This window comes from Corythoichthys intestinalis, chromosome 6 (genome assembly GCF_030265065.1).
Source record: "Corythoichthys intestinalis isolate RoL2023-P3 chromosome 6, ASM3026506v1, whole genome shotgun sequence".
Classification (NCBI taxonomy): Eukaryota; Metazoa; Chordata; class Actinopteri; order Syngnathiformes; family Syngnathidae; genus Corythoichthys; species Corythoichthys intestinalis.
The window spans coordinates 40465764-40489689 of NC_080400.1; the positions used below are offsets into that span (position 1 = coordinate 40465764).

A 23926-nucleotide genomic window follows, 5' to 3' on the forward strand; every position below is an offset into this window, starting at 1 on the left:
GTATGTGAAAGTAAACATGTCCTATTCTTAACAACTGTCACAGAGTCAAATTGCATAGTTGCAGCGACCAAGCCTATTCATTGCCACTGCATGCAATCATGTACCAGCATCATGTAGGCTAACAGATAAATGGAAGAGTACTGAATAATGCTCAACCGAGGAGAGCAATGAAAACATATGGGAAACAGGATGAGTTCGGGGGCAAGACACTATCCAAAGGTGGGGAAAGGAAAAAGGGAGATATTAAACCGAGCCAAGATTGAATAGGTGGTTGCCATAAAATTAATGAAAACTGAATACAGTGATTATAAAACAGTTATTACTGGGCAAATTTGAATGGTTAATAAGGAGTGAAAGCAGATATAGGATACTCGGTTGGAGAGGTGGCAGGCAGTTGATAAAGAAATACAGTGAGTAAATGACAGGATCAGGGTTAGAGGCAGAGATGAGCAAATGAAGAGCATTTTGTAACATGAAACAAAAGGAATGTTAGGCAGGAGGTAATAATGTTTTGGGCTACTTAATGTGTGTAATTGTTTGGACTCCTAAAAAATTTAATTGCAGCAGTAGTGAGTAAAATCGCAGTACATAATTGCAAGCATAGAATGTAATGGAGTTTTTTTGTTGGCTGAACAACATAAAGCCTTTAGGCAGTTACCACACTTATATGTTTTGAACAAAACAGCAGATCGACCTGGGCCTGTCTCCAGCTCTGCCTCCCTGTTCTGGCCTGTGACTGCTGCCCTTCTGTCGGCAGGGTCATCGGCGGGCTCTTCCATGGTCCGCTGGATTGTGGGTGGGGCTGGTTGTCCCCTGCTGGGTTGGTGGTTGGGCCCTGGGGCTTCTTGCGCCCTGTGGCTGGCAGTTCTGGCAGTGTGGCCCCGCTCGCAGGAGCCTGCCCTATTAAAAGGCAGCTGAAGAGCTTTTCGGACTTTTGTGTAATTATACTAATATAAACTTCGGACGAGTTCCTCAAAACAACCATGTCATTATTAACTCGTAATTGCAAGGATAATTTGCGTTTTTTTAGTTTTTTTGCACTCCGTTAATGGTCCCTTTCCAAACCCGGAAGTGTGACATAGGCAACAGAAGACTATCCATAGCTAGCATAGCAGCAACAACGATATCAGTGATATTTCCACCAAAGGTAACCATTCAGGATCACTCTTTCGTCACGCTATCGATGGCAAAGGCTTCCAGGAAAGACTATCTACAATCAATCCCTACATGTTTGAACCTGAGGCGTCAGATGGCAACGATTTAAGTGACACAGCAGACACCGTCATGATGCCATTTGACAGCTCGACACTTCAGAAACGGAAGAGTGGTAAGCCTATGTCCAGCATCGTGATTTTTCTATTTGAGAGAATGCTATTACATGGTTGTATATATTTTCCATGCTCTCCACATAGCTGAAACTGTATATTAGGTTATGGGACAGCTCCTCCCCATCTCAATATGGTACAGCTAGCCCAAATGTGGCTAAATAAATGATTCATGGTATGGATTTTTCAAAATAAATGACAAAACAATTTTATTTTCCAGGTGTTGCTGTAAACCTTCAAGTAATTACCCTTCCAAGAGAATGCCTGTGTCGTCAGGAGATCCCAGATGTGACAGCCAAACTTGAGGAGGCTGAAGCACTGACAGGGGCATGGATTACATTAGAAACATAAAACCATAAATTGTAAACAACATTGACATATTTTGTTGACTGATTAATGTATTATATTGGTATATAATATATTGTAATTAAATTACATTCTGAAACAATATTCAGTAGGCCACAATAATAACAATACCACCAGATTTATGTTGAATCAGCATCAGCTTTCACTGTCAGATTGTGACACAACATAGAAAGCGAAGTTACACCAAGCAAACAATGGCACACATGCAAGAACATAAACTTAGTAAGCAACACAAAGTTAGGATAGCAACGGACTAGCGCAACATTGAAAAATTATAATAGGAAAAGACTGAAAAGCAGTTTAGAGTGGGAAAAAATGTACTCTTTTCTGTAGCATTAAGTGTCTTCTCTATATAAAGATAAATCATTATAATTATTAAAATATGAAGGTAACTAGATTTTCTTTTAAAAATGTATGCTGTATGTATGACTAGTGTATGATTCCATTTCATCAACATTTGCTACATTTATTTCTCCAAAGTCATCAAGTCATTGTCATCTGATGTCGCAGACGGAAGAAATTTAGCATCTGGAAGGCCTTAGGATTTCTTCCGTCGTCATCGCTGGACACAGCATCACTTGGGCCATCATATGACTTGACCCACTCTCTCTTGATTTCGGGAAACTGGGTGGCCACTGGCTTGCAAAGCTTTTTTTCATAGTGTTGAGGGTTTCCGCCGCTTAATTTTTTATGTTTGGCTTCCTGGGAAAAAAAAAAAAAAAATCACAGCAGCATGAAATATAGGATGAATCCTAATTTTAATTTAATAATTTTTAATAATAATTTCTTGGTAACCAAATGATAATGCCCCTGTTAAAGTAGCATCTATTTGACACTATTGTTCCCTGTTCAAATAGGCAGACCTTGATGTTGATGCTGTAGTACAATAGTCATTGTTTTATTGAGATGTATTTGGTATATCAGGGCCTGGCAGGTGGATTGTTTTATATATAGGCTTTATATTTACCCTGTGACAGGCCAAAAAATAACTAGCCAAGGACCTATTTGGTCCTGATGACATTGAATTTACAAAATACCTATTGATATAGTAATAAAATCACATGAGTAGACGACCTGTCAGCAGTCTATCTACTTATGACAGGCCAACAGCAACAACAAAAAAAATGTTGCACTTCAACAAACAGGCAGTAGGATTTCCCCTCATTTATCAACAGAAGTGCATAAATTTTAGAATCAGAAAAGCCAGTAAGGGTCTACTTACGTCTTCGTAAAACCAAGGGTGCATTGTTGTAGGTTTTCAAAGCTGCCACCGCTGAAATGATGAAAACAATTAACCAGTATGCATGCTCACAAAAACGGTCCAAACCTTTGCAGGAGAGGTTTTTTTTTTTTTACCACTCAGAGTCTCGAGTCTTCCTGTGAGCAATTCATCGCTAGACATTGAGATGGCGTGACCAATCTCGCGAGTAAAACCCAGAAAATGTTTGCAATATATGCCGAGGATAGTGTGGTGCTTAAGCCTGTTGCAATATGCAATAATTCCATTTATCGCGTGATAAATAAAAATGAAGGCGGTAATTTTTCCGGTGCGATTTATCGCCTCGCGTGCACGGCAGACGTGCTGTTAAAAGTTCGGATTCCTTGTTAACAACTGCACAAAATGCATCTTCGTTCCAGGTCCGGCAAAAAATAGCGCCAGAGACAAATGTTCCCATTATATCCTATTGTTCTCCCATTATATCCTATTGTTCAACGTACACCAGCCGCGTCAGTGCTTCGGATTAACTGCGGACCATCTCCGGCGCGCCGGTGTTGTTAACGTGTGGGCGCTCCCGTCAGGGGTGACATTTCACGCGGGGCGTCTGTTTCGGCACAACGCCAGATATTTACAACGAAGTCCGCCTAAACATTGTTACCGACTTGGCTGCTACGAACAACCTCGCTTTGACAACGTACAGCTGAATGGAAATGATGAAAATTGAGTGGCAAATTAAGAGCGCTGTCCTTCAAACTCGTCCTGTTTATGAAAGTCGATTGTCATATGCTGGTGTTGTGCAGTAATGAGCAGACGCGACTTCAGCGACTGAATGGAAGTTAGGAAGGCCAAATCAATCCATCCCACTGACTATAGATAATGTTGCAAGTATTGTTAATTCAGTATGTGACACAGATGGATTCGGACCACAAATAGGATGTCTTGCTCATGTAGTAAACCTAGCTGCTAAGAGAGCTGTAGCAATAAACGGTGTGCCCCGACTCACTTTACAAACAGTAAAAATTGTTCTCAGCACTTTTATACAAATTTTTTCAGATCAGTAAGAAGTAAGCACATAAATATTATGCACTAAAATGCATGTTTTTGTGATGGCAATTTAATTTTTGCTCGTTAGCAAAAAAAAAAAAAAAAAAAAAAAAAAAAAAAACGAAAAAACAAAAAACAATTTTTTTTTTTTTTTCAGAGCATTAAATGTATTGAATCGGATCGGAAATCGTGTCCCCCATATCGAAAATTGTACCGAACCGTGACTTAACTGTATCGTTGCATCCCTATGAAACACCATTGCAGAAGCTATGAGTGGAAAAGTTTTCATTTGCGTAAATGCTTAAGTTATTAAGTGCAATTTTATTATTTTTTTTCTTGAAAAACACATTTTATTTATGCTGTGTTTCTGTGCGGTATTAATATTGTTGTCTTTTACTTTAGAGGCATGGTCTATTGTTTTTAGTTGTGATTTCTTGAAAAGTATTTTTGAATTTAAGAGTAAATATTTATCGTGTTTAAATGGGTGTACTTGATCTCGTAAATATTTATCGCGTTTAAATGGGTGTACTTGATCTATTAATATATACTGTATTCTCACTGTGTTATTGTAAATTGGTTTAAAAAAAAATGGGGGGGGCGCAATAATATCGCATATAGCAATAATTTATGAGATAAATTATCGCACAATAAAATTTCTTATCGCGACAGGCCTGGTGATGCTATATTTCCGTGTTCAGAGTGGTGGCAAGGCTCCCTGGAAGTTACGTCATCAGGTAGCGGTCGGCAAGGCGGCGCGTCCCTCGTTGCTAAGGTGTTCCTATGGCCATAACTCAAAAACTATGCGGTCAATTATTATTATTTTTTTTAAGTGACTTTTTGAGACAGCGAATGATGCATTTAATACAATTCAGCCGAGTAAAACACTCAAGAACGAAATCCAAAAAGCTCTTCAGCTGCCCTTTAACTTACTCACTCTTCACTTTGGGCTGTAAATATCTTTCACTTCAGGCACCTACACACTCATTCAGGTCTTTGGGGAGAGTCGGAACAGGGCCATTCAGTCCCAGGCCGGCTCCCCCTTGATTTTAGGGTATGGGGCCGCTGGGGTCAGTTGGGTGGGGGGATGACGTGACAGTTGCCCCCCTGCTGCCCACCATTCCCGCACCTCTTTTAATGCAGCACATACATAATACTCCACGGGGGAGCTACGACGAGGGGCGATGGGATGTGCGGCTGGGAGGAAGTTTCACACGGTGGTCCAACTCACCTCGCAGCCAGGCTCTCCTATTTCAATGCATACACTGCACTACACTCCCCACACAATCCTGTCATGGTGCTGGGTAGTGGCTGACAGTCGGAGACCCTGCGCCTTCCTCTCTCTATTTTACCCGGGCATTCTCCTAGGCCCCTGGTGCGGATCGCCGGCAGGGTGTCACCCCCTTCTGTGCCGCCTCGGTTGGGGGTTGTGGCGGTGGGGGCAGGCGTGGGAGTCGGTGGCGCGTCCCAGGTATGGTTAATGGGGGTTGGGATTGTCCACGGGGCCACTCTAGGTCCCAGGGGGATGGTGGTGGCCCCTTTACCAGATGCTTAGAGTGGGGTGATGGGCAGTGCTCGATCACTTCAAAAGAGAGAAAAATAAACATTTTACTGTGCATTTATATGCGGCACAGACATTTGAACCTTTAGATTTCCAAATGTACAGTATATTACAGTACACTTACTGATTAATTCCAACTACAGCTTAACTAAGCCCGTACGTAAAAAGGAAGAGTTGGATGAAAATAAAGATAAAAAAAAAAAAAATTAAAAAAAATTTGTATACAAGTATTTGATACACTGCCAATGGGAAAACCCATTGGCAGTGTATCAAATATTTGTTCTCCCCACTGTATATACTGTATATAAACATAAAAGCAAGGATATGACAGACAGCTGTCAACACCAAAAAAAAGTAGACAACTACACAATATTGCACACACAGCCGCTCTACCATCAACAGCAGCATTCATCTCCATCTTAAACCTTTAATGAAACAATAAAGTAATTCAATTTCTCCAGTTTCATCATACGATGAAAAAGAGTAGGCTCAAAATGAAGCTCTCTCAAATGCCCACCTACGGAACAACAAAACAGTATTTAGCCTTAATTTAGGCCACTTTTGGGTGGGTATGTGTCTTGTTGAATAATAAGCACCTGCTTTTTTAGCATATGCTGAACAATATAAAAACCAAACAAGAGAGGTGGTACGCCAAAAGTAAATTTTCAAGGCACGGCAGAGTGGCAAAGGAGGCGGTCAAAGAGTAGAAGAGTGACTATAATAAGATGTGCAGAAACTTGAGAAAAGTGTGTGTGTTTCAAAATTTGCATTCCCTGCTGGTGCAATGCTCATGTCATTTGTGGAGGAGTACCTGCAACACTGATTTAAACCAGGTCTATTGAGATGGCTAATGAGTCAGGAACCTGGGCATGATGGTCACAAGATTTACAACTAGTGTTATGCCATTGTCTCCTCCACACTACCGCCCACTCCCAAAGACAGGCAAATGTCCCACAGAGATACTGAATTCCAATCCAACCCACCCCAATGTCATTTTAGCACACCGACTCTTAGAAAGTTTCATACTAAGCCATCCTTCTGACACAAATTGTCCCTGGATTTCTATGAGTGTTACAGTATATTCAGCATGGAATAGAATTGGGTCTAAATTAGTGAATTTGAAAAAGAACCAATCGTTGACATATTGGTAGCCATATTGAGTACACAACTAGATGAACAGTATGCTCCATCACACTTCCCAGTCTCTTTTAACCAATTCAAGTCTTCCTAGCGCCTCACTCAAGAAGGCTAGGTTCATACTACAGGTCTTAATGCACAAATCTAATTTTTTGTCATATCCGTTTTTTTGGCATGCCCGTTCAGACTGCCTTTGTCCATTGAGACCATTCAAGTATTACGCACGTGCTCTAATTCGCAGTCCGACACGCGCTGAGCAAGAAGACCTGCATGCGCAGAAGCATCAAAACAAATGACAACACACGCTGGCTGTCATTCGTCATTCCAGGGATATCATATTTTGCTTTTAAAAAAGAGGACACAAATAACACATAAATAATCCCCATTTAGCCTTATATTCAAAGTTTATATGGATCGATAGCATGCACTGTCCGTGCATGTCACACACACATACGGGCAGTTTGCCCCAACTCTCGGCCGTGTAAGCAATGTTGAAATATTGCTCATATAGAGCAGAGAGAAAACCGATTACCGATCATTCTCAGGCTTATCCTCAACTCATTTTTATTTTATTATGACTGTTGTCAAGCTTGTCTCTTCCCCAAAGCCGTGTTCAATGCAAGCTAGGCGCTAATAACGCACAGCTGCACCGCTACCGTAGCGTCTCTCTCCCTCATTGATGCCGTAATTGCTGCATGAATTCTGATTTGAAAGACTTGACAGTACAGACCACCGCGACATTCTGGAAAAACGTGGCCTAGATCGGATTTGAACCACATATGAAAGTGACCCAGATCGGATTTGAAATGGTCCAATTCTATGCGACTTGTCACGTTCAGGCCATCAAGTTAACGTCTCACTCGAGTCGGAAAAACACAAAAAAATCGGATTCATGCATTAAGACCTGTAGTATGAACCTAGCCGAAAAGTTACTAGTCCCACGAGGACTAAGTCATGACTAGAATAGCTTAGAACCAGGCTCTCTATCATGGCAGTAGTTGATCTCTGGTAGTTTAATTGTATGATTAAAATAATAAGTATAAGACTCAGGTAAACGGGAAAAAAAAGGTGGGTTGACTACTCCCTTGAATTTTAAAGTGTTCAGACACTTCACTTCCATTCTTTCTGTAGCATATTCCTTGTATACAGTGCAGTTAACAAAAGTCCATTTTACCAAACTCCAGATACAAATAAAGGACATAATAAAGCAACAAGCAATCTTGTGGGCGAAGAGAAAAGGATTCAGAGTATTCATGGAAACAAGAATAGCATAAACATGTATACCCTGTATTTGTGGTGGAGAACAATCTAGCCCTGCAGCAAAAAGGTTAATGTACACAAATAACTTTCTTTAAAAGATTCAAAATTGCCTTTAGATACGGCTAAATGTACTGAATACAAATCCTCATTTTCAGCACTTCAATACAGTTACATGGTAAGAGGTAAGAGTAAATTACTTCTCACAAAAAGTAATTGACCTAGTAACTCAGTTACCTAAATGTAAGAGTATTTAGTGACTTGGCAAAGTAACTGGTGTTACTGTTCATGTTTTTTTTTTGTTTGTTTGTTTTTTTTAATTGCCCCCTAAAAAAACATAGTAACCTTTGCTATCTTTGGAGGTCATTTAATGTTTTGAATCAACCGTTAAAGTTGTTAAAATTGCTCCCGTTATTGCATTAGTTCCCTTCTGTCTACTTTCGACATGTGAAAGTTTTAAAACTGTTTCATCATTTAAAGATCGATTCAAGTTAAGATTTTGCTGATTTAGAAGTATTTTAGATAAAAAGTTACTTAGGTTCGCTAAGAAGGTTCTGTACAACAGAGCCTTCCTGAGAAGTCTACTGCTTCAAGATGGCGGCTGTTTACTAACGCCGGCGAGTTGATCATGTCGCATCTAATTCTCAATATATGTGATCTTCCGTAGCATAATGTGGGTGTAGTTTGTAGGCTATCGGCTACAATCAGGTATTATTGGCGCCACCTAGCATCATGTTTGCAACGACATCACAACTCCCTTCCCTCATGCCCACTCCCGCTCTGCTCTCTCGTCTCCATAAGTCTGTGTCTCTCACAGACTTTTCTCGCGCCATTCACCCAATGTAGTAACACATAGTAACGCACGCGTTGACATCCTCGTTAACGGTAACGGCGTTGCCAAGATGAGAAAAGTAATTAGATTACTCACTACTGAAAAAAATAACACGGTTAGTAACACCGTTGTACTCTAACGCCGTTATTAACAACACTGATTATTATTAGAATTGTTATTATTATGTATTTTTTTTTGTGGGAAATTCAGAATTAAACTTATGATTTTGCGAGTGCCAAACTGGTGTTGCAGGGTTCTCTGTAACTTATTCATGCTGCAAAATTATCGATGTTATGAGAAAATGTTTTCGGTTAAACTTAGTCCAAAAGTTGTATTATCACTAACAAAAAACATAATTATATGGCAGCACTGTGGAAGGTTTTACGAGTGAATTTCTTGTAGCCTCACATAGAACATCACATTATTAAAATACACAATGCATTACAGTGCTCGCTAAGAACTGTAATCATTTTGTCGAAAACTGAACACAGCCTGCGAAACAGATGTCTGTTGAAAAAGTGATAATTCATTTTCAGATCCTTTCTTTCATCCCAAATGGTTTTCCCCCATTTAATATTTTCACTTAATATGATTGAATTGCTGTAATCAAAACATCAATATCTCCGACAATGCAGAATCCTACCAATAGTGAATGTTAAATCTCAAAATAAAAGCCTGATCACTATTCATAATGTGCTAATGTACAGGTGCTTTATACGCAGTCAGAATTTGCAATTCCTATTCTTTCTTATCTTGTCGATATAGCTTTTTTATTATTTATTATTAGCGGCATGGTGAGTGAATAAATAGCATGTCACTTCACAGTTCTGAGATTAAAGGCTCAATACAGTGCTCCAGCCTTCCTGTGTGGGATTTGCATGTTCTCACTATACCAGTACATGTGTGGGTTTTCTGTGGGTACTCCTGTTTCCTCCCACATCCCAAAAACATACAAGGTTGGTTGAACATTCTAAATTTTTCATCAGTTTAACTTCAGGCGTGCATTGTTATATATTTGTACCCTGCAATTTACAGACAACCAGTGAAGGGTGCACGCTGAGTCCAGTTCACAGTCAGTCAGGATAGGCTCCAGCACCTTCATGAGGATAAGCGCTGTTATTGATGAACAATTGAATGAATGATTATGAGCAAAACACAATTGCAGTTGCAAATCTTTTGAATGATGCAGCAAAATTACTTTTAATCGATTTGGGAAATCAGTTTCTTGTTGCATATTTCATCTACCGTATATTAGATGTTGTTGTGTTGTATGTCATTGGACCTCTGCTCAGTCCCTTTCTATATTTAGCACCACTTCTCCCAGCTCAGTGGTGTTACTCTGGTAAAATGATCTAGCAGTGAGCCTGGAAAGTGGGGGTGTGCGTGCTTGCGTTCGTGTGTGTGTATGTGCGGTAAGTGTGTATGTTAGTTTGCATGTGTGTTGAAAGAAAATATTGAGTGTGCAGAAAAATTATCAGCACAGTACAAGTTAAGGCTGAGGTATGCTTCTGCGGCAGACCTACACTGCCAAGGCAGAACCGATTTACGACCCTTCGCCATAGCCTGACGTGCATCTCCACAATTTTTTTTGACTTCACATCGCGTCGACGCGTGGAGACGTGACGCAAATGGAGTGTAATTGGTCCACTGTTGTTTCTGTTCAGTGCGAAATCGCCGCCATTTTCAAACATTGTTGTGCTACACGCAAAAATGGACTAAGCCAACGAGAGTATCATCGAAGAGGTCTGCAAGTACGACAACCTCTACAATGTCTCGTCAAGACATTATAAAGATTGCCAAATGGCAAAATTTGTGGTAGGAGATTAATGAAAATAAGGGGCTGGAGGTCAGCGATTTCATAAAAAAATGGAAGAACCTCCGAGACAAGTATGTGTGTGTTCTGAAGCGAATTGCCACACGATGTGGTGACACAGTCGGCCAAAAACTGCCAGTTTTTTATCACTTTATGTCATATTTTTGGTTGGTGCACTTTATCAGAGATTCAGATTGTTTTATAAACAACAGGTCTGGTCACGATACACAGAAAGAGGTCTCTAAATGTCTTGGGTATATAGTGTATATACAGTATAAATATTAATATATATATATATGTATATATAAATATTACACGCCTTATGTATAATAATGATTATATACAGTATGTGAGAATTACTTCTATGTAAATTACTGATATGCGTACACTGTACACACGCACACACACACATATGTGCGTGTGTGTGTATGTATGTATATATGTATATATATGTATGTATATATGTGTATATATATATATGTATTTATATATATGTATGTGTATATATATATATATATATATATATATATATATATGTATGTATGTATGTGTATATATATATATATATATATATATATATATATATATATATATATATATATATATATATATATATATATATATATATATATATATACACACATATATCCATACATACATATGTATTGGTGTCATTACGATTACTGTATTATTATTATTATCGGTATAATCATTATCAGTATAATTGTTGTCATATTAGGAAGTGACTGTATTCTCATGGAATTTTTAAGAGTTTATTGGGGGTGAGACCCAAAAAAAAGCTTGGCTATTTCCCCACTCCTTTTCAAGCAACATATGTATGCATTTGTTATTAAATTTGAGTACGTCACAGACATGTCTCTCATCTTCTGTTGTGCAGCATTGTTCCCTTTGGATCTTCTATGTTTCACTGTCTTGACATCGTCACACGAAAACCGCACAGCATCTTATTTCACCTTGTCTGTCATGCAATACAGAGTTTATTTATATTGGGAATCTCTTCAGATCACAGATTGACCCCCCGACATGTGTTGTTGTTGTGGTCACAGGCAATGCCAGGGACTGTTCCAACATGTTTTGCCTCCTTTTTATGTCCATGTGACGAAAGAACAGCATTCTCTGTGTCTTTTATGTTCTGCAATTTAATATTTGTAAGTGCAGTAAAGTTATTACAGAAATACCAAAGCCAGGTCTGAAATGCTCCTTTGCTTCCTTCCGTTTACACTGCCCTAGATTTTTGAGGCGTATTGATTAAAAAAAAAAAAAAAAAAAAAGTAGGGGCGTACTGTATGTTGTGTTTACAGGTTGTGTTTTTTTGCCAACTCCAGCATTATAAGACAGCAGAACAAAACATACTATCAAGTCCACCCCTGAATGGCTCAAACCAAAGTCTTGATTTAAATTGAGATGATGTGGTGTGATCTTAAATAGGCAGTTCATGCTGGAAGCATCCCAATATGACAAATTTAAAACTATTATGCGAGAGTTGGACGGAGTTACTCCACGGCAAATTAAGAGACTTATCACCAGTCATCACAGAGGCCTGATTTCAGTTAGTGCTGCCAACGGTGGCACAACCATAATTGGGTTCAATACCTTTTTCACATAGGGATAGAGAGGTTTTGTATTTTTCTAGCCTTATCATCAGTAGAAACTAAATGCTTTTTTTGTTGGATATTAAAATGGACCTGAATATCAATGAAAATGGTGTGAGATTGGCATAAAAATCTGGAACAGGAATATCTCTCCCTCTCCTTTCATATATCCATCCAACCATTTTCAACCCCACTTATCCTAGTCAAAGTCACGGGGTGCTGGTCTGGAGGCTGACAACACTCTCTACTGATCGTTCTTTTCAGTTTGACTTTTTCTTATTTTACATCTATGACGGATGCAAGATAAAATATTTTGTGCCCTTGTTCTATCTGTATTTCGTTTTATCGTTGCTAATGAAATAAATGTAATGATGATTTTGACCTTGTGTTAAGATGTATCCTATTAAAATATTTTCAAAATAACGATGGGGGATGGAAATATAGTTGGTGCAAAAACAGTTGCTGATTAGAAATGTCGGTCACTCAAGGTCAATCACTGTGAACGTAATCAGCACTGACTGTCAAAGCACATCAAGAAGCATATCAAGACTGAAATGGCGGCGTAATTTTCAAAAGTGTACAACCTTGATTTGGTTGGCAAGGTTTTCACTGTGAGGACAATATGAAGATTCTTGAGAGATTTTTCTATGAGAAGCTGTTTCCATAGTTACCTCCTATTTGTTTCCTAAATGTTTTAAACCAATTAATATTTTTTTTTCTACAAGAAAATGGTAACTCTTTGAATGACCTATTCCACTTTGTTTCAGTCAGTCAGTCAGTCAGTCAGTTAATTTTCACAAACTCCTAGGAAAACGGAGAACTCGGAGAAAACACATGCAGGCACGGGAAGGACATGCATACTCCACACAGGAAGGCTAGAGACTGGGATTGAACCCTTGATTAGACTGAACATGTTTATTTCAAATATTCAATACATAGGTACAGTGGTACCTCGACATACGATCGCTTCGACACATGATCTTTTCGTAAAATTTGACCCGCCATTTGTCTCTACATCCGACGGCATGCTCAAAATACGACAACATGACAGCACCACCGACTGACGCATGGGTGACTTTCTTGTGAGAGAAATCAACACAGGTTTCAAAAAGGTTGTTACAGGAGGTGAAACAAGGAAAAAGGTGACGCTTACCTTCAAAATGAAGATGCAAATTATAGAGAAATATGAGCGTGGGGTGCGCATCCGTGAACTGGCTCAACAATACATCTCCACGGTCCTCCTCCTGCCACCATTCGCCGGTCTTTATAAGTTAAGTTGACAATTTATTATTGTGGTTACATCGCCAAAGAAATCGCCAGCTTTGTCAAGGTTTTATCATTTATTTCAGAACTTATCCAACACAAAACGCCTGTCCGCCACAACTGTGTACTCAAGAAAACATTGAAAGCAAAAGTAAACTCAACCGGACTACTCCTCTCTGTGTCACGTCAGTCACGCGGTGCGTTCATTAGAACTCGATCCGTTACTTTTTTACAGGAATTATGATTATTATAATACTATTCTGATTTTTATATATAATTGATGTGTTTTGCTATTTTCAATTGCTATTTGTAATTGTACCAAGAGTATTTATGAAGGATTTAGTGTAGGTTTTTGGGCTGTGGAACGAATTAATGGAATTAGAATATATTCTTATGGGAAAACCCTGCTCGGCATACGACCATTTCGACTTACAAACAAGGTCTTGGAAAGAATTAACTTCGTATGTAGAGGTACCACTGTACCAATAATCGGTGACAATAATCAAAAGAAAAGAAAAACAAAATATGAGTATTCGAAAAGGGGTGAGAAGTAGTAAAACTTATTTACTCCCACCCCTTGTCTTTAAGTCCTGAGATATCAGTTCCAGTCCTTACATTTAAACATATACTAGTACATTCTTGTTTAACACATCTTCAATCTCACAATCTCTCAATATCCCATTGCACAATAATCACAACACCCTAGTTGTTATCCATATATCCCTCATCTTTATATTTTTTGAAAATCATATCTTTATACAGTTTCTTAAATTGTCCGATATTTGTACATTCTATTAAATCCACACTACATTTTTTCAGTAGTCTCACCCCACATACTGATACGCAAAAACTTTTTCCTGTCGTCCGAAATCTGGGTTCTTTGAAGTCCCAGTATCCCCGTAAATTGTAACTTTTTTCATAGTTTGTAAACAACTGCTGAATATTCTGAGGTAATATATTTTTTTTTATAGATTTGAAAATTATTTGTGCTGTTTGGTATTGTACGATATCAGAAAACAATTTTGACTAAACAAATAGTGTGTTTGTATGATCCTGATAACAGCTTTGTGTATGATCGGTAATGCCCTTTTCTGCAGTACATTTACTGAATATAGCGAAGTTTTGTAATTATTGCCCCATACCTCGGCACTGTATTGCAAGTAAGCAGAGACTCGTGAACCGTATAGAGTGTGCAGTGATTTGGAATCTAATACCCACTTTGCTCTATTTATTATTGTAATGTTCCGTGAAATTTTGCTCTGTATATATTTGATATGTTGTTTCCAGTTAAGTTTTTCCATCAATAATTACCCCGAAAAGCCTGATTTCATGTACTCTCTCAATGTCTATCCCATCTACTATTATCTTCAACTGTGCATCGTTTTTACAGTTCCCAAATAATATTATTTTTGTCTTCTCTAAATTTAATGGCAATTTATTATTATTGAACCATATTTTTTATTTGTTCATTTCTGTTTTTATTTCCTCCTGTAATTGTAATATGTTATCCCCTGAGTGAAAAATATTCATGCCATCAGCAAATAACACAAACTGCAATAGCTTGCAAACCATGCACATATCATTTATATACTAGAACAAAATGAATAATTTAGGGCCTAATACTGACTCCCGGGGGACACCGCACACAACATCCAAACATGATGAGGAATTATTATCCAATTTGACAATCCAATTTGCTCCTTCCCCCTAAAATAACTTTTTACCCATTCAAGCACTATTCCTCTAATGCCATATCGTTGAAGTTTATTAAATAATATGTCATGTTTAATTGGATCAAATACCTTTTTCAGATCTATAAATACTCCAGCGGCATATTTCTTATGATCTGTGGCATTTGTTATTGATTCTATTGCTTCTATTGTTGCCAGAGTTGTTGACCTGTTTGACCTGAACCCATACTTTTTTTCAGCAAGGATGTTGTGTTTTTCTAGGAATGAGTCTCATCTATTGTTAAAACGTATTTTTGAATATTGAGTTGATAAAGAATGATATAGGTCTATAATTCGTAAAGGAATGCTTGTCCCCAGTTTTAAATATTGGTATTAGGGCTGTCCCAAACCACTAATTTCCTCCCGATTAGTCAGCCGACTATTTTTACGATTAGTTGACTAATCTAATATATATATTTTTTTTTTTTTTTACTAATTTAATAATGAAATTTTTGTTGAAGCTTATTAATTCACAAAAACATTTTGGAATACCTAAATTCTTTATTAATGTATAAACAAAATAAATATCAATAATAAATCACAAACAATGAGGTCAAATGCTGCTCAAGTGCAAAAAAATGTAAACGGAAACAATGTGACTTCACCTTTTTAACAGGAGTCAAAACAATTCTTACTCTTTTTGTCGTATGTCTATATTGTTATAAATGTTAAAATGAATTGCAATGGGCCTCATGTCCCAGACGATCATTTTCAGAATAATTTGTGTGAGTTCGGATGCTCTTTCTGGTGTGCATTCCGCATTTTTTGGGCAGGGGAAAAACTGTTCAACTTTTGTTTGTTTTAACCTGAAAATAGATAAAGCAGAGGGGACACTGAAATATTACCACAATTATTTTGAATGAATGTCACACATAGTTATAGTAACAAAAGTTAAATGTATAGTATTAATTTTATAGTATACTACTATATGTATATAGACAATAATACTTTATAATATAAAGTAACTAACATTAGTTCAGTCATGGATTACAGTAAGCAGGCCAGTGCTGTTTCCATATACATTTTTATTATATTATGTATTTACAGGATATATATATATATATATATATATATTTTTCCAAAAGTGGGAGCTTCCATGATCCTAATAAATTTAATAATAAATAAAATATTATATATATATATGTATATATATATATATATATATATATATATATATATATATATATATATATATATATATATATATATATATATATATATATATATATATATATATATATAATGTGTGTGTGTGTATATGTATTCCACGTATGTATAAGTATAATATATTAATTATTTTATTAAATAAAAATGCACGTTGATAACGACGCACATAAAGGCAACTTCAATTAAAAAAAAAAAAAAAAAAACGTGGGGAATGCACCCATTTAACTCCGCGCTACCCGTGTAGTTTCCCAACTCTCACCTAACTTGCTCCCTCTCTCTCGCTCGCCCACTTTCTTCCTCTCCGCTCAATCTGACAATGCCAGTCAAATTGAGAATAACAGCGGCCGCCTTGGGGGTGCCGGTAACAACCGCTTGCATCGCGAGCGCACGCCATTCTAAACTTTATCAGCATGTAATTTTTTTTAACCCGTCATTACCTGTCAACGGTATGTTTTGCCCGTCGACGTATTTACGTCAACGATGACGTCGATAATGTCGACTAGTCGGGACAGCTCTAATTGGTATTACAAAGGCTATCATCATTTTATTTGGAAACAAACCAGTCTGAAATGACAAATTACATATGTATGTTAATGGTTTAGAGATGGCCTCAATCCTCTTTTGCACTGTTGACATATCAATGTCATTGCAGTCTGTAGATGTTATATTTCTATATTTTATAACATTGTCCACTATTTCCTGCTCTGTCACAGGTTTCAGAAAGAGAGAAGAAGGATTTCTCTCCGATAAATATTCTATTCAAGCTCTAACAGGTATATTTGATCTCAGGACTGTGAGGCGAAAGCACCATATTCAATAACTGTGCCGCCGATTCCTTGCTCAATACATCTGCAATTGTAAGTTAACTGTGTAAATACATTATGGAGTGGCTGCAACAACAACAACAACAAAAAGTGGTATGAAAGCAGCAAAACATGAAAATATATAATCCCTTTTAAATCAAGATTTACAGCGAATAGAGAACAAAAATTAAAAAAAAAAAAATGTTACTCAGTGAAGTGCTGAAATGTCTATGATATCAAAGTAAACGGTTAAACGCACCCCTGAGAGCTACGTTAAGGTTGACTGTGCCCCGTTTGAACATTAAACACTCAGCTAAAGCTAAGTATGTCTGCATGCCTGCACATACTTACAAAGGCAGTCACAAATATGTTTCTGACAAAACATTTGATTCTACATCTTCTCTGTCACTGGTGGTGCTCACGCCACTGCTTTGAAACTTCACGCCATAGCCTTTAACCCCTGACATTACAATAAATGAAAAATAACCTGACATATTCTCACGTCTCTGAGAATATGTCGTGTTCTAAAAATACCCAACATATTACAACACAGACCCAGTCAACATTGCAATATTTGAGTGTCACATCCCATAAACCGGAAATTTGGTGTGTCTAGAGCTCAGATCCCCAACAACCGGGACCGGTTCCTGGTACCGCTCCGTAGTGCATTTGTTACTGGGCCGCAGAGAAATAATGAATAATTTGGTAATGGCCGCAATCCTGCCACATCAATATGCCTCTGTGATCTTGTCCTTGATAATAACGTAGGCACATCAGATTTGTTCCCGGAAATAATAAGCCCACACATTAGTAAAGATGAGTGAAAAACAGATGTCTTTATACAGCATTTTTACGGGGAACAGGCCACCTGCTGAGCCAGAAGAGGAGCATACAAGCAAGTCCATTCTGCATAATATGTGGCTAAAAGCTAGCAAACGAGACAACAAAAGCAAATGCATTTCCATGAAAAAAGGCCTACATCACACCGGTCCGTGGTGCAAAAAAAGTTAGGGACCACTGAACTAGAGTATTGTACCCTTTGATCTCCAATAGAATGTCTTTGGGGTGTATTTGAGCAGAAACTTACTGCCAAGCCCTTATGTTCAACTTGTGTGAACACTTGTGCTGTGTGACCTCAGAAATGCACTTCTCAAAGAAAGGTCAACATTTACCCATAACAATCCTAACATTTTATGCGAGCCTTTGTGGAAGAGTTGAACTTGTTATAACAAAACAGGTTTGATCAACGTTGTAATTAAACCCCATAAAGAATGGCACTGAATTTCACGCGAGAGCCAAGGCAGATCAGGAAATACTTTTGGTTCTATTGTATATATGTGAGCATCAAGATAATACAACAATCACATACTCCTATTCCGATCGATCGGGTCCGATCACGTCATTTTCAAAGTATCGGAATCGGCAAAAAAATATCGGCCATGCCTTTTTTTAAGTATATATATATATATATATATATATATATATATATATATATATATATATATATATATATATATATATATATATATATATATATATATATATATATATATATATATATATATATAGGGATATCAAATTTATCCCGATAACGGCGGTAATTAATTTTTTAAAAAATGTATCACATTAAAATATTTAACGCAATTAATGCATGCGCTGCACGACCCACTCACGCATTGTCGCGCTCAATCTGTAATGGCACCATTTTACCTATATAGAGAGATAAAAGGCAGCGTAGAATGAATAGAGTGAATTTTGGCAGCCTTTGGAACCTTTCTTTAATTGGCTAAATCCTTACAGTCCCTCTCCCTACGATTAGAAATATCATGGGAAGCAATGTGGGGGAGCAAGGTAGCAATTGATCTTTATCTTAACACCCAGTGTTGTCACGGATTACTTAAAAAAGTAATGTAATTACTGATTACTGATTACACCTCAAAAAAGTAATCTAGTTACTTTACTGATTACTTCATTATCAAAGTAACTAAGTTACTTTAAAAGTAACTTATCAGTTAATTTTTACCATTTTTTTCCTTTTGCTGCCTCAGCATAAAAATAACAGAAAAATGTCATCGCGTCTAATTGAGTTTTTTACATAAGGCTTAATCTTTGAGTTAGCGGGGGTTTAATTAGTCGACCACCATTGACTCGCCCTTGCTTAGCCATTCCGGAGCCCTAAAACTAACAACTAACTGACAAAATTTGTTGAAATCAACTCCAACGACTAATTAAACCCCCGCTGACTCCAAGATAAAGCCTAATGTAAAAAATTCTGAACTTCCCCTTTCAAATAAAGACCTAATCATTAAAATGTTGTTTCTAAAAGTTGTAAAGCAATAAAACAAACAACAAAAATTAATGAAATGAACAAAAATCCTACAACGTAAAGTTTTCATAATGGGTCAAAATCATTTTTCGAACAGATCACGTGACTTGCACCTTGGAGACTATCATTTGCTATGCTTAGCCAAAACTACACCAGAGGAGGCAAGATGGATATTTAGAATTTCTTTAAACCTAAGCTTTCAAATGCTGCCAACAACAACTTGAACAGTTGATTGAACTCGAACAGTGTCAAGATGTGTATATATATATATATTCAGTATTAGCCAAAAGTTTGGAGACACCTCAAAGGTGGATACTTTGAAGAATGTAGAAAACAAAACCTGTTTTCAGTTATTTCACATGTTTTTGCCATTCGACATGTTCGTTCATAGTTTTGATGTCTTCAGTGAGAATATATAATAGTAGTGAAAATATATAAAACGCAAAATATGTGTCCAAACTTTTGACTTTCGTTTCAGTCTTCAACATGCTTCTCCCCCCAGTCCCACAAATGTAAAACTCCGCCTATGATTACAAACTCTAACTACAAAATGTACATAATTACACATATTATAAAGGCTGGTTACAAACTGTAGAAGAGCTGGCTGTCTCGTTACCTGTCGGCTTTTTTTTTTCGCGACGCGTTGTGCTGTAATTCCAAGTGTTTCCTTGTTGAATTGGATGTCGAGTATATTGCGGTCGACAGTCTTTCTGAGCCAGCGCAGAGTTTGCAACGCACGGAGATATTTTTGTCATCTTTACTGGACGGATATGTGAAGTAATGGCTGTATCTCCACTGAGCAAATGCAGCTGTTTGTTGTATCTCTCCAGCTCCTTTACTGTTAGCATCCTGATAGCTAGCAGGCTATGTTGTTGACCGCCGTGGCAGACGGTGCACGCACAGGCAGCATGGTATTACACGTGACCCGCCCCGATGAGAAAATGTGAGATGTGATGTCACTCCCAAACTCAAGCGCAGTATTTTCCTTTCAAATGCTCTGCGTACATGACTACAATCTTCTTCATTCTACATACATTATGAAGCAACAACAAATTAGTAACGCACAGGCACCGAGGAAACTAAATTTAATCGGATTATTGGCCTGGAAAAATGAACGCGTTAGATTGCTCGTTACTGAAAGAAAGTAATCAGATTACAGTAACGCGTTACTTCACTGTTAACAGCTTATATTATTTCCCAACGCAGAGAAGATATATCAATTGGTGCCCCTACGCACAGTCATGGTTGCATTTCCCATCATGCATTTGGGTTGAATGGCTGCAGTATCATTTACTAAAAGCTCAACAAATACACTAGATGAAGTCACAAGTCTTTCTATCCGTGGATCCCTCTCACAAAAAGAATATTAATAATGTAAATGCCATCTTGAGGATTTATTGTCATAATAAACAAATACAGTACTTATGTACTGTATGTTGAATGTATATATTCGTCCGAGTTTTATTCATTTTTTTCTTAATGCATTGCCAAAATGTATATGATCGGGAAAAATTATCGGGAATGATTGGAATTGAATCGGGAGCAAAAAAAAAGCAATCGGATCGGGAAATATCGAGATCGGCAGATACTCAAACTAAAACGATCGGGATCGGATCGGGAGCAAAAAAACATGATCGGAACAACCCTAGTTTGTAGTAGTAAGAGAGGTGTAACACTAGATGCATGCACTACTATTGCCACACATCAAATTATCTAATAATTCATACAAACCGACAGGGTAACAGAAGTTACATTTGACATACTGCAGTCTGTTTGATACCTTGGCCACTTTGGCAATCAAATTATTTTCAACAACTGAGGTGGCAAGGCTCTTTGCGGCATAGTTATGAAAGGTGGGTTGATAAGAGTTTTTTTTTTTTTTTTTTTTTTAATTATTATTTTCAAGCTTTCAGCTTGCGGTTCCTTGCTGTATAGAAGTTTTCAACAAGCTCTGTTGGGCAAGGTGACATTTCTTCTTTACTTTAATAGTGCTTGTGAAAAAAAGTTGTCTGAAATACTGGAACCTGACAGCTTCTTTTGACTTTAAAATACTTTTCAGAATGAGCTTTACCGCTTCCCTGCAATAGTTTTCATTTATCAATTCTATCTGATAAGTGAGAGAGTTAAATGTCACCTTTATAGTTGTGCCTGTTATGTGACAAAATTTTGAGGAACTGTGTGAAAGGGGGTTTATATGTTGCACACCAGTGGTGGCTAGTGATAGATAAACAAATAAATAAATACATACATACATGATTTTAAGATACTGTACATACTAGGATGCAATGGAACACATCATCAGTGATAGGGGTTTTGGGTCTTCCAAAATCATACCCCCTCCCTCAGGTGACCCAGCAAGGGTCTTGATGGCCTTCTTTTTTTCAGCACCTGTGATGCTCAGAAGTGTGAGCACCTTGCATAATGAGTGGCCCGCAAAGCCTCTACACCCCACTTCATTGGGCTCACAGCGTGCAGTCCAGCGTCAACTCTGGCATTGTTCGACAAGCTCCTGGTACTTTGACTGCTTCCGCTCATTCGCCTCCTCTATGCGATCCTCCCAGGGAACCGTCAATTCCATCAGTAGCACCTGCCTTGAAGATACTGATGTAAGCACAATATCTGGTCTCAATGAAGTTGTTGTAACATGGTGTGGAAACTTGAGTTGCTTGCCCAAATCATACATATACATACATGCATACATACATAAATAGGTTGTTGCAATTGTAGGCAGTACTATGCAGTGGCCGAAAACGGTCAGGCAATTTCATGCTCCGGATTCCTTGCAAAAAAAAAAAAAAAAAAACAGGCAGAAAATTAACAGAATTTAATAAAAGTGAACTATAAAGCATTGAAAAATTGCAATGTCCATAAATATGTACATCCCCTTTAACAGATGAGTGTACTGTCTGTAAAAATGAGTGTCCCCTTTAAGAGGAGACCAGGGCGTGTTTGGTGATGCATATAGAGAAGTCAGTCTGGCATCGACTGAGACGGGTGTGGGTCATGGCTGACAACGGCCCACTGTATTTGTTGTTGTGTTTAATTTGTTGCCACAATAATAAAGCGAGGGAAGCCCAGCTGAACTTGTTTCCTCCTTCGTTCTCAGCCAAGTGCATTACAATATAAATAAACAGTTGCTTGCAAATTGTTACTTTTTCCACCTCTTCACAACTTATCCAACAGTATTTGTGGGGAGTGTGCGGCCAGTAAGCAACATCAATTCGCCAGCAATGGTTCATATGCTTAAATTGGCACTGTGGAAGATTAAAAATAGCAAATTGTGTTTGGTTACGAATGCGACACTGTTGCTGTTTGAGTGACAGGTACAGTATGTCTCAGTTGCCAGGGTGTGGTAATGAATCAGATTGGATGGGAAATAATGGCCCTAACAAGCTGAATTGCAACTCTCTGAGGAGGGTCTTTAATTAGCCCATTAAGACTATCAAGAAGTCACATGTTAGTCAAAAAATCAAGAACTGTACACAGCATTTGACTGGTCTTTGATATTCTGTGTGTTTTGTTTTTGCACCAAAGGTGGACCAGCTAAACTAAAATTATGATAAACAATTCCATATATAGTGAAAATGATTTTTTTATTTATATATTGAGACATATTCCATTCAATATCCTGTTTTATTAAGCAAGAATATGAATATTGAATAATCTTAAGTCATAAATTGTTATGCGTATTCGGTGGCAGATTGAAAAAAAGAAAATAAATGGATGACAATTTTGGAGATAAAGCATAAAAGCACACACTAATACGTTGATGGAACCCGTGAAGGTCATGTAGAATCCAAATAACAGCCTGAAGTCTATTTTCTTAGCGCTTGAGGATAAAAAAAAAAAAAAAAAAAAAAAAAACAGTGTATTTTGATTTTTAAGCGCAAAGGCTCATTGCACCTGTTTGTGAAATTGGCAGACAATCTGCTGTTATTTCTATAATAATATGGATTCAAAATGCCAATTTGAGTGAACCCAGAGTAGTGCTAATCCAAAAATGTAATCTTTTTACTAGATGTCAGCATTTTTTCCCCCGCATGATAGTAGTGATCTAATGTAAAATAACCTATTATGCCTTTTTTCACTTTTCTTTAGGTTGGCCTCCCTCCCTCCAGGCTGCCTATAGTAAATCTGTCAGTCACTATAGATGTTCTTCATGTTGACCCTAATTAAATCACAGCACACTTGACAGAGGTAAGCATACCTGGCATGTAGTTTTTTGTGACTTTGTTTAATGTAGAACTTGGGCAGAACTGTGTATTTATTGCTTAATATATTTACATTTTGTAAACTAAATGACAGAGGGGCTACTTAATGTTTCATTGCTGCTTTGCTGCATCTGCCAGGGTCCACTGAAATGTCAAGAACATCAAAGTATTCTGAAACATATGTAAGAAAACAGCTGCAGCAAATCCACTATCAGTGTATAATTTCTTCATTCCATATCTTTCGTAGAATCCAAAATCAGAA

The 23926-nt window shown here is 37.6% G+C and overlaps 1 protein-coding gene across 6 annotated transcripts in view; it reads left to right on the top strand.

The window, feature by feature from the left end:
• The window catches only part of zgc:172282 (leucine-rich repeat and fibronectin type III domain-containing protein 1-like protein), a 281828-nt gene that overhangs the window by 112860 nt on the left and 145042 nt on the right, over window positions 1-23926 (top strand). For 5 of the 6 annotated variants that reach the window (XM_057838775.1, XM_057838778.1, XM_057838779.1 and 2 more), the window contains exon 2: window positions 23552-23650. The exons of the other annotated variant lie outside the window; for it this stretch is intronic. The gene's annotated coding sequence lies outside the window, so the exon portion shown is untranslated. The remainder of the gene's footprint in view (window positions 1-23551; window positions 23651-23926) is intronic. 6 annotated transcript variants of the gene reach the window in all.